We start from the raw sequence: 11895 nt of genomic DNA, 5'->3' as shown, positions 1-11895 counted from the left end.
GCATGACTTTACTAGCATGTGAAATGAGTGCAACTGTGCTGTAGACTGAGCATTCTTTGGCATTGCCTTTCTTTGGGACTGGAATGAAAACGGAACAAACTGAAACAATGAGATATCACTGTACCACTATTAGAATGGCTAAAATCCCAAAGACTGACACCACCAAATGCTGATAAGGATGTAGAGCAATGGGAACTTTCACTCACTGCTAGTGGGGATGCAAAATGGTGGAGGCAGTTTGGAAGTCATTTAATAGTTTCTACACAAGTGAATGTTGTCTTACCATACAATCTAGCAACAAGGTTGATGATATGAAATCTTATTTCTACAAAAAGCCCTGCATGCAAATATTCAGAGCAGCTGCCCAAAACTGGAAGCAATCAAAATGTCTTTCAAAAGGTGAAAGGATAGACTGTGAGACAGCCAAACAATACTATTCAGTCAGTCAGTTCAGTCGCTCAGTTGTGTCCGACTCTTTGCAACCCCATGAACCACAGCACGCCAGTCCTCCCTGTCCATCACCAACTCCCGGAGTTCACCCAAACTCATGTCCATTGAGTCGGTGATGCCATCCAACCATCTCATCCTCTGTCGTCCCCTTCTCCTGCCACCCTCAATCTTTCCCAGCATCAGGGTCTTTTCAGAAGAGTCAGCTCTTCGCATGAGGTGGCCAAAGTATTGGAGTTTCAGCTTCAACATTAGTCCTTCCAATGAACACACACGGCTGATCTCCTTCAGAATGGACTGGTTGGATCTCCTTGCAGTCCAAGGGACTCTCAAGAGTCTTCTCCAACACCCCAGTTCAAAAGCATCAATTCTTCTGCGCTCAGCTTTCTTCACAGTCCAGCTCTCACATTCATACATGACCACAGGAAAAACCATAGCCTTGACTAGATGGACCTTTCATTACTATTCAGTAATAAAAAGAAAAGAGCTATTGAGCTATGAAGACAGAAGTGAGTCTCAGATTTATTTTGTTAAGTGAAAGAAAAATATATAGACAGAAGAGGCAACATATAGAATGATTCTATCGTGTGGCAGTCTGGAAAAGTCAAAACCACAGAGACGGTGATTGCTAGGGGTGAGAGGCAGGGAGGGAGGGTTCCACAGGTGAAGCACTGCGGATTCCTTCAGGTCAATAAACTATTCTGTATGATGCTGTAATGGTGTACACGATACGTTATGCACTTGTCAAAACCCATTCATCTTTACAACACAAGCATGTACTCCAATGTTTTCAAATTCTAAATAATCATTTAGGAGGTTGAGGGGATCCCAGCAGGGAAGCAGATGTGACTCAATGGTCAAGCAGTATTACACACGGATGGAATGACCTCACCGAACAGAGCAGGAATGGCGGCAGAGGCTGACGTCACTTACTGTGGAAATAAGTCAAGTTTATAAGAACACAAAGGAACTGCATATAACTAACACATAAACAACATCTCCTGTGGGAGTATGAACTAAAAATTCTGATACTGCTACGCGCATACACACACTGGAATTGAAAAATTAAGTATAGAGAATGTAGATGGTGGGAGCCAAGTTTCCCAATGTTGGAATTTATAGACACGCAAGGGAGGAAGCTAGAATGATTCTGCGATAACGGATTAGACCTGGAAACAGAAATGTGAACTCACTTTGTTTACCACAGATTCAGATTGCACAAACAAGTATTACAGATATATGGCTATATGCTTAGTACACCACACATGAATCCTGCTGTCAGAAGAAATGACACCTTAGCAGCAACAAGCACACACAGCACTCACACACAGGTCTCTAATACCATTCTTCAAATAAAAGGACCAAGGCTTTTTGGAGAAATAACTGATTCAAGGCCAGGGGCAGGAAATATACAAGATGAGCTTGGAGCCTGTAGTGACACATTCTCCCAACCTGGCTTTTATGTGCTTGATTTCAATGCTTCCTATCATTAGAGAACTGTCTTCTTAAACTGTAACTCAAACTAAAAGTGGTATCATGCGTACTTGACATTCCTATGAACATATCTTACATTATGCTGCCCCACTTTAAATAAACTTACATTCCATCTCTTGTTTACTTTCATACAATGCTTTTCTCATCAAAACACAAATTACATTTAAGAGGTACTACGAGTTCTCCATTATCAGTGGTTGTTATAGCTCTGGGTCCACTCTAAAGTGACCTCATCTTATACATGGAAATATAAATACTGACCCAAATGACAGAGCAGAAAATGAGGAGCCTACTGTATTCCCAAAAAATTTGTAAATTCAGTACTCTACTGAACAGTCCTGATCAAGCCCTTTCATATTAAAAACCATTAAACTGGCTTTTAATCCTTTCAGATTCACTCACACACGAATAATTTTAATGGGATGACATAGGCTACCACGAGGGATAGTCTAAAGGTAAAAAAACTCAATTATTAAAAAGACTAAAAAACAAAAGGAATATTTGCTTGATGCAACAGGTTAAACTTCCTTTTCCTTCGTAGTCTATGTCACCAAACGCTAACTATACAATAGTAGCTTCCCATGAACCTTTAAAATCACTCCTCTATGACCAGCCTAGACAGCATATTAAAAAGCAGAGATATTACTTTACCAACAAAGATCCGTCTAGTCAAGGCTATGGTTTTTTCAGTGGTTATGTATGGATGTGAGAGTTGAACTATAAAGAAAGCTGAGCACAGAAGAATTGATGCTTTTGAGCTGTGGTGTTGGAGAAGACTCTTGAGAGTCCCTTGGACTGCAAGGAGATCCAATCAGTCCATCCTAAAGGAGATCAGTCCTGGGTGTTCATTGGAAGGACTGATGTTGAAGCTGAAACTCCAATACTTTGGCCACCTCATGCGAAGAGCTGACTCTTCTGAAAAGACCCTGATGCTGGGAAAGATTGAGGGTGGCAGGAGAAGGGGACGACAGAGGATGAGATGGTTGGATGGCATCACCGACTCAATGGACATGAGTTTGGGTGAACTCCGGGAGTTGGTGATGCACAGGGAGGCCTGGCGTGCTGCGATTCATGGGGTCGCAGAGTCAGACACGACTGAGCGGCTGAACTGAACTATGATCAACATTCGGCTTCCACATTTTTCAGCTCTCACTCCCTTCTACATGCACTCCAGTCTATGGATTCTTCCTCCTAGATTCTGAACACCTGAGTCCCACATTTTAATTTTTCACTAAGAACTTTCTAAAATAATCAGCTAAGGGAGTTCCCCAGTGGCCTAGTGGTTACAATCCCAGGATTTCACTGCCATGGCCCGGGGCTCAATCCCTGCAAGCCACAATCACCACGTAGCCAAATTAACTAACTAGCTTAAAAAAAAAAAAGAAATTATCATTTTTACAGTTCACATAATTTTCATCTTGCCTCTGCGGCATCCCACCCACTGTGCTTGTTGTAACACCTTGATTTCCCTCTGGGGAGCACCCATTCATTGCCCAGGGTCTCAGTTCACGTCACTAATCGTTGTTACATATTAAAGAGAAAATCATAAACTTGGTGTTTACTAAGTTTTATAAGACCTCTAATCCTCTAATAATTCACTTTAGAAGAAAAACTCCATTCACTTCAGGACTCCACTGGTTACCCAAGCATTAACTGCCACCCCACCCTGACCAACTCAGATATTCCTCTGCAACTATACACATTACCCTCCTAATCTCTGAAATGACTATTTACATTCAACTTAATTCCATGCTTAAAAAACAAAAACATATAGCTCACAAAACAAAAAAACAAATATAGTGATTATTATGGTGGGGTCATTGCAAAGGTCTACTCAGGCATCAATAACTTACTTTAAAAAAAAAAAGAAAAAAGTACTCATTATAAAGGTTAAATTATGCCAATCTACTTCAAAATAAATTGCAATAAGCAGAGTCAGGTAGGCAAAGGACCTGAATAGACATTTTTCCAAGGAAAATATACACATGACCAATAAGCAAATCAAATGCAAATCAAAGCCATAATGAGACACCATGCCACATCCATGAGAGTGGCTACTGTAAAAATAACAACAGAAATAAGGAGGTGAGGAGGTGGAGAAACTGGAATTCATGTGCCCTGCTGGTGGGAATGTAAAATGGAGAATATAATTTAAATCAGTTTATACAAGTTTACCCCAAAACTATAAAAATCACTTCAATCCTCACACAGCTTTCAATCCTCTTAAAAAGTGAAGACTGAAAGGCAAATAAACATTCACCCTTTTAGAAAACTGAAAAGTAGCACTTCTGTAGCACAGACAGTGATGAACTGCTGCTGCTGCCAATGCCCAGGCCGCAGACGGGAGCCGGTGTGCAGCCCAGCCGCTCCCATCGCTCAGGCTGCTGCCTGAACACCACCGCCCCCACCACCCTGCTCAGGTCTGTGGAAAAGCTGTCTTCCATGAAACCAACCCCTCATGCCCAAAAGGTTAGGGACTGCTGCCTTACAAGTTCCTGTCCTCTACTGGAAGGAAAAACAAAAAACATGACTCTTCTCATTCAAATTTAAATTGTTTTACAAAACAGTAGAAAACCAATTATGCAAACTAAAATCAAAACAAGGTAATACTACCCACCAATTAGAATAAAGTTATTTTTTAAAAACAAAGACACTTTTTAGCTTTCATGAATTATCAGGCTAAGACTTGTATTAATTTGGCTTCAAAGCCAATAATTAATACCGTGTTTGCCTGGTTTATCAAAATAAAAATAAAAAATAAAAACAAAGACAATATCAAGGGCTGACAAAGATACCAACAACTGGACACACATTCAGTACTAGTGGGAATGCTAAATGGTACAGCTAGTTCAGTAGTTTCTTATAAACATACATGTTCTGTTGACTATATTCTAGTCCATGAAACAAATCTTAATAAATCTGTAAGGACTGGAATAACATAAATAATATACTCTGAAAACTCCACAACAACATACTTCTAAATAAACCACAGGTCGAACAAGAAATCAAATAAGAGATATGAATTGGGTGAAAATGAAAAGGTGACATCTCAGAGTTTGTGGGATGCAGCCATAGCAGTGCTCAGAGAAAATTTATATACCAAATGCCAACAATCAGAAAAGAAAAATGTCTCACATCAGTGATGTAAGCTTGCACTCTAAGAAACTAAAGAAGAGCAAATTAAACCCAAAGCAAGCAGAAGAAAGGACATGATAAAGATCAGAGCAGAAATCAGTAAACGAGAAAACAGAAAAATGTTAGAGGAAATCAATGAAAACCAGAAGCTGGTTCTTCAAAAAAGATCAGTAATACTGACAATCCTCTAGCCAAATTGACCAAGGACTAAAGAGAAAAAACACAAATAGCCAGCATTAAGAATGAAACAAGGGATATAACTATAGATCTTAAAGACATTAAAAGGAAAATAAGAGAACATTATAAACAGCTTTATGCTAATAAATTCATCAATTTAGATGAACCAGATACATGTCTTTGACAAATTACTAAAGCTTGCTTAAGAAACAGATAACCTAAATCATTCTATGTTTACTAAATAAACTGAATCTGTCTATAAAAATCTTCCCACAAAGAAAACTCCTGGCCAAGATGGCTCCACTGGTGAATTTTACCAAAGTGTAAGGAAAACAATACCAACTCTAAACAAACTTCTTACAGAAAATTGAAACAGACGGAGAACACATCCCAACTCATTCTATGAAGTCAGCGTGTCTTCATGCCAAAACCAGAAAAAGAAGTTATAAAAGAGAAAAACTACAGACCAATATCCCTTATGAACATAGTCACAAATATCTCAGACACAAACTTATCTCCAACAAAGAACTCATACATAGAATACACAAAAACTGTAGAAGTCAAGAAGACAAATACCCAATAAAAAAGGGGCAAAAGATAGGAATGGACAAGTATTCATATCCAAGGAGGAGGATTTATAGATGGTAAGTCCATGAAAAGATGCCCGAAGTCTTTAGTCCTTAGGAAAATGCAAATTAAAAACACAAATAACATCACACACCTACTGGAATGACTAAAATTAAAAGGCTGACCATACCAGTATTTCTGAGAATGTGGAGCAACCAGAATTCTGACATACTGCTGGTGGGGATGTAGAACAGTACAACTACTTTGGGAAAAGTTGGGCAGATTCTTAAAACCTTGAAATATACACCAACCATACGACCCAGGGATTCTACTCCTTGGTATTTACCAAAGAAGATAAAAACACAAGTCCATATAAAGACCTGTCCACGAATGTATACAGTGGTTTATTTGTAACAGCACCTAAATGGAAGCAACCCAATGACCACCAACAGGTGACCACATAAAGTAACTGTGTAATATCCACACGATGGGATATCAATCAATAATAAAAAGGAACAAAATGCTGATATACACAACAAACTGGATGAATCTCAAGATAATTTTGTTGAGTGAAAAAAATCCAGACAAGAAGGAGCACATACTCTATGATTACACCTACATAACATTCTAGAAAATACAAAGTAATAAACAGTGACAGAAAGCAGATCAGAAACACACAGAAATAGTTACCAGGGAACAAAAGCAATGAATTACCTTTGGGCTTAAGGAAATTAGGAGGTGAGAGATGGGTATGTCTGCTATCCTGAAAATGGTGATGATTTTACAGGCCTACTCCTATGTCAAAACTCATCAAAATGCACACTTAAAATATGTCCAGTTTATTTTACAGCAATTATACCTCAATAAAGCTGTTAAACAAAACTCTAATAAGGCAAATTAAAACCACCAGATATCAGGGACTTCCCTGGAGGTCAAGTAGTTAAGAATCTGCTTTCCAATGCAGGGGACTCGGGTTCAATCCCTGGTGGGAAAACTAAGATACCACGTGCCACCAGACAACTAAGCCTGAGAGCCTCAACTAGAGGACCGATGCATGGCAACTACTGAGCCCAGGGCTGTGGCGCCTGTGCAACACAAGCAAAGACCATGCCTGCCACAACTAACACTGAAGCAGCCAAAAATAAATAAATATTAAGAAAAAAAAACCACACCAGGTATCACTACGCCCCTACCAGAATGGCTTTAAATACACATTAAGGATATTTTGCAGGGCAAGGATACCAGCAACTGGGAACTCTCATTCACTGCTGGTGGTAATGCAGAGTAGTACCGCTACCATGGAAAGCACTTTGGCAATTTCTTAGTTAAACATACATTTAATATATGATCTAGAAATTCCTCTTCTAGGTATGTATCCAAGAAAAATGAAAGCATAAGTCCTTGCAAAGGCCTTACATGAACATCCGTAACAGCTTTATTCATAACAGCCAGAAACTGGAAATGACCCAGAGGCCTATCAAGTGGTGAATGCCTAAACCAACTGTGGTTCAACCCTCTGTAAAATAGGAAACAACACAAACTTCAGAAGATCCCTGTGAGAATGGGTAGAGAAAACATGAAAAAGTACTTAGTAAACTATAAAGCATGATAAAAAAGCATCGCATTAATCACAGCTTCCTCAAGGAAACCAAACGGAGACAGAAAAGCACCAACCATATACAGTATATATCCATCAATGTCTGGCTTGTTTTGCTTAGAACAATGCTAAGCAATGTCGCTGCTCACGCCGTTTTATTGTTGACTTTTATTTTAGTGTATGTATATTTTAACTCAATAAAACTATTTTTTAAAACAAACTAGTAATACACAGCAACATACAGGCAATTTTCAGCTTAACTTTTAAAGACACTGCTCTAACTTCAAAACGTATTAACAGTTTGAATTCTCCAGTGGTGAAGGAGCACAGGACTCAGGGTTGAAGGACTGAAATTTAAATCAGGGCTTGCCATTTAGCAACTCACAGGCCCTCAGCACCTGAACTATCTATAAAACTAAAGAAGCAATACATACCTCAAAAGATCCTTAGGAAAATGGAAAGAGAAAAAGTACTTTGTAAACTGGAATGCATGATACAAAACACTCACATTAATTAGCACTTACTCAAAGAGAACACTCACAACTGAACTGATTGCTTTTAAAATGAGCACCTTGTCAAATGTCCCTGTTTCTGCCTCTAGCTAGCTATGTAACCTCAGACAAGGCACCCAACCTCTCTGAGCCTCAGCGTTTTTTCCATTTGTGAAAGGGAGCTGATTAATAGTATATATCACATATTGTGAAAGTTAAATAAGTGAATATGCGCAAAGGACTTGGTATAATCCCTAGCACACGTTAAGTGCTTTGTAAGTTTTAGCTCTTAATACTAAAATACTATTATTACCCTAGGAGACCTAATAGTAGCCTCCATCCTGCCACCCAAGCTGTAGTAGGGCAGGTCATATTAGTGATCCAGATCACTGCGTCTCACTTTTAGTGAAAGACGGCATCACCTGGAGAGCTGCTTTAAAAAAAAAACATTCTTGGGACTTCCCTGATGGGCCAGTGGTTAAGACTCTGAGCGTCCACTGCAGGGGGCACGGGTTCAACACCGGGTCTGGGAACTAAGATTCCACATGCCACATGGTGTGGAAACAACAACAACTAAAAACACGTTCTTTTAGATGAGTTTTAGCTTCACAGATTTACTGCAAAGATAGTACAGAGTTCCCATACACCCTGTACACTGTTCCCCCGACTGCAAACATCTTACATTAGTACAGTATATTCATCACACTCCATGAACCAATACTGACAATAATGACCATATTCCTTAATTTTCCCCTAATGAATTTTTCCTGTTATGTGATCATATCCAAAACACCACATACGCATTCTATAGTCATATGCTGTAGATTAATGAAATCCCAGATATTCCAATGAGAGTAGGTTTGAGGTGGGGCCCAAAAATGTGCATTTCTAACAAGTTCCCAAGGGTTGCTGATGCAGTCAATCTGAAAGCTCACTTAGAACAGCAGTGATTTAGACTGCAGACTCCAGAACCACCACTGTTCAACACAGCAGCCACTGCTAAGCGAATGTGCCTACTGAGCATGTAACTTGTGGCTAACCTAAACTGAGGCGTGCTCTAAGTGTAAAACACACATGGGAGTCTGAAGCTGTCATACAGACAAAATGATAATAAGATTTATCTCATGGCTTCTTTGTAACTTCCTTACTTATCGTGTGAGTACTAAACACTTGAGAATTACAAAGGTGACTGGCATCACATTTCCACGTGACAGCACTAGTGTGAGGTCCTGGCAGCACTGGTATTACATGGGGCTTAAGAAGTTCAGGTGATTCCCACAAACACTAAAATTTGAGAAGCACTAGATTATCAAGGCAAGAGGTGCTTAGAGAGGTCATGATCTGGTAGTTCAGTTCAATTAAAAAACTGGTCAACTGCACACTGAAACTGCAAAATATTAAGTCAATAAAACAGGAAAATGGCTGAATCACTGCAAAGCCATCCAAAAATGAGGATGTGGCACAATCAGAACAGTTAACAATTAAAGAAACCACAAAGATAGCGGCCCAATTGGTTCCTCAAAAGAGCATGATTTTGAAGCACAATGATGCTATGTGGTACCATCGTGCCTTTTCACTTTTGATTCATTCAACAAAACAATGCATGTTTGCAAGTACAACTAAAACTATTCCATATAAGATAAAAGTTTAATTTCACTCTTCTCTCTCACTACTACAAAACTGTAATGTCCACTTTAGGCAGATTTACCTTAAACTGCTTTTTCCTAGCACCAGTTTTCTCATATACGCAAAAATGAGTGTGTGAGTGTGAAAGTCGCTCAGTCACGTCTGACTCTTTGCAACCCTTTGGACTACACAGTCCGTGGAATTCTCCAGGCCAGAATACTGGAGTGGGTAGCCGTTCCCTTCTCCAGGGGATCTTCCCAATCCAGGGATCAAACCCAGGTCTCCCACATTGCAGGCAGATTCTTTACCAGCTGAGCCATCAGGGAAGCTACCACTTAGTAATTTTACACAGCATCGTATTCACTGTCTTAATTAACTTAAACTGTTTGTTACCCTTTTATTCTCAGAATTGTCAACTGCATCACTTGAAGCACTTTACATTCGTAAAACACATTTTCTGTCAACCTAGTAAAAAAAGCACTCTGCAGATACTTTCTTATTAATGAAAGAACTGCCAAATGGTTGACTACAAATAATACACTGTTTTTTCTGCAGTATTTACGTATTTTCACTTGTGCCTCACAACTAGTGTAGTATGTAAAAAAAAAAAAAAAAAACTAAAGATACGTAAAATATTGACTATATATGGACAACCACTCTACAGATGGCATCACATCACATCACAAGAATCAGTGCGTTAGCAATCTTCTCCAACTTCTGTCCTCCATAAAGTAGGAACAGAAACCTACCACCCCATACTGGGGCATGCACGTGCAATATGGTACATTAGACTTCATTTAACTCATTTTCCCCAGAGAGTCCCTTTCCAGAGCAGCAGAGCATCCTACAACCAGGGGTCACACCGACATGCCCAGCTCCTCAGGTTCTTCCAGTTGCCCCACTCACGGTCAAATCTTTAGAGGCTGAGTCAAGCCAAACTCTGCTCAGAAACATTTCCAAGGCATTGTCTAAAACAGAGAGAAAGAGATAAATACTGGCCCCAGCAGCCAGACCATCTACTCCGACCAAAAGATAACACAAAAGACATCCTGTCCTGTCAGGCACCCTCCTGCGGATCAGGTAAGGAACACTGTATATAGATCCACCTCCAGGCCACCATTTCCCAGCGTCTGGGTATGAAAGAGGCGCGGCCAGGAGCTGGACGTTTTTGAGCCACCCTTCACTGTAACATTCAGAGTCTTCCAAGGTCTCACCTTCAGAAGTTGAGCGGCAGAATCTTAATCAGAACCCGAGTGGACTCTTCATTCAAAGTTCCTTCCTTCCTCCCCGTATTCACCTCCTGTTAGGAACACATACCTCAATGTTCCAAAAAATCCACCACCGGGGCTTCTCTGGAGGTCTGGTGGGTAAGAATCCGCCTTGCAATACAGGTGACACGGGTTCGATCCCTAGTCCCAGAAGATCCTACAGGCCGCGGAGCAACTAAGCCCTTGAGACACAACTACCTGCCCCAACTACCAAAGCCCGCACTCTAGAGCCCAGAGGACACAAGAGAAGCCACAGCAAAGAGAAGACCACTCACCACAACGAACGGTTGCCCCTGCTTCCCGCAACTAGAGAAAAAGCCTGCGCACAGCAAACGAAGACCCAGCACAGCTCAAAATAACGTAAACAAATCTTTTCTTTTAATTACCTCCCATGTTCTAATTAACCAAAAAGCAACACGAATGTTAACAACCTGTCCCGAGAACAAATACTTCACTTGGAGACACATCAGAACTTTCATACAGCCACGCTTTGGACATGCTCGCCTTCCCAAGTGCCTGAAAAACGGCGGCTGCCGTCAGGAGGAAAACATCACCACGCCTCGAGAATGACCCTGTGGCCTTTTCGTGTCAAAGGGTCTGCGGTAACTTCAGACGCCACACGTCAAGGACAGTCATCCTTAGAAGACAATCCACACACACACACACTCACACACACCTGAGAAGAGCACAGAGGGTGCTCTGAAATTAAGAACGGTGGAGGAGAATCCTCGCAGAAGGGCTAGAAAGAAGCAGATGCCCACTGAGCAGGGGCGGGGCACCTCTAGAAGCTTCAGAAGTCCCCATGCCCAGTCTGGGGGGATCAATAGCCTTCGAGGAGCCCCAGATCGGCTCCCGGGGCTGCTGGGCGGGCGGGGGTTGCACCCCCTGCAGCAGTTGAGGAGCGGGCTCGCCGCCGGCGGGGAGGGCCAGAAAGGAGGGCGGCACCACCAGCCTTTTACACACACACACACACACACACACACACACACACACAGCCCGCCACCCTCCTTCCTGGGGGCGGGGCGGCGGGCACTGCCCTCTCACAGGAAGTAAGGAAACCCGGGGGGCAGAGGAGCCACAGATCGGAAGAGCG

At 41.2% G+C, this 11895-nt stretch overlaps 1 protein-coding gene across 6 annotated transcripts in view; it reads right to left on the bottom strand.

The window, feature by feature from the left end:
• ARHGAP12 (Rho GTPase activating protein 12) overlaps positions 1-11714 on the bottom strand; it is a 117675-nt gene extending 105961 nt beyond the window's left edge. For 3 of the 6 annotated variants that reach the window (XM_010860003.1, XM_010860006.1, XM_010860007.1), the window contains exon 1: positions 10749-11714. The gene's annotated coding sequence lies outside the window, so the exon portion shown is untranslated. The remainder of the gene's footprint in view (positions 1-10748) is intronic. The other 3 variants (XM_010860008.1, XM_010860009.1, XM_010860010.1) reach the window with 2 other exon arrangements.
• Positions 11715-11895: the final 181 nt, after the last annotated feature.

Source organism: Bison bison, unplaced genomic scaffold, assembly GCF_000754665.1.
Source record: "Bison bison bison isolate TAMUID 2011002044 unplaced genomic scaffold, Bison_UMD1.0 scf7180017864461, whole genome shotgun sequence".
NCBI lineage: Eukaryota > Metazoa > Chordata > Mammalia > Artiodactyla > Bovidae > Bison > Bison bison.
This window is presented reverse-complemented; position numbering and strand designations above follow the sequence as displayed.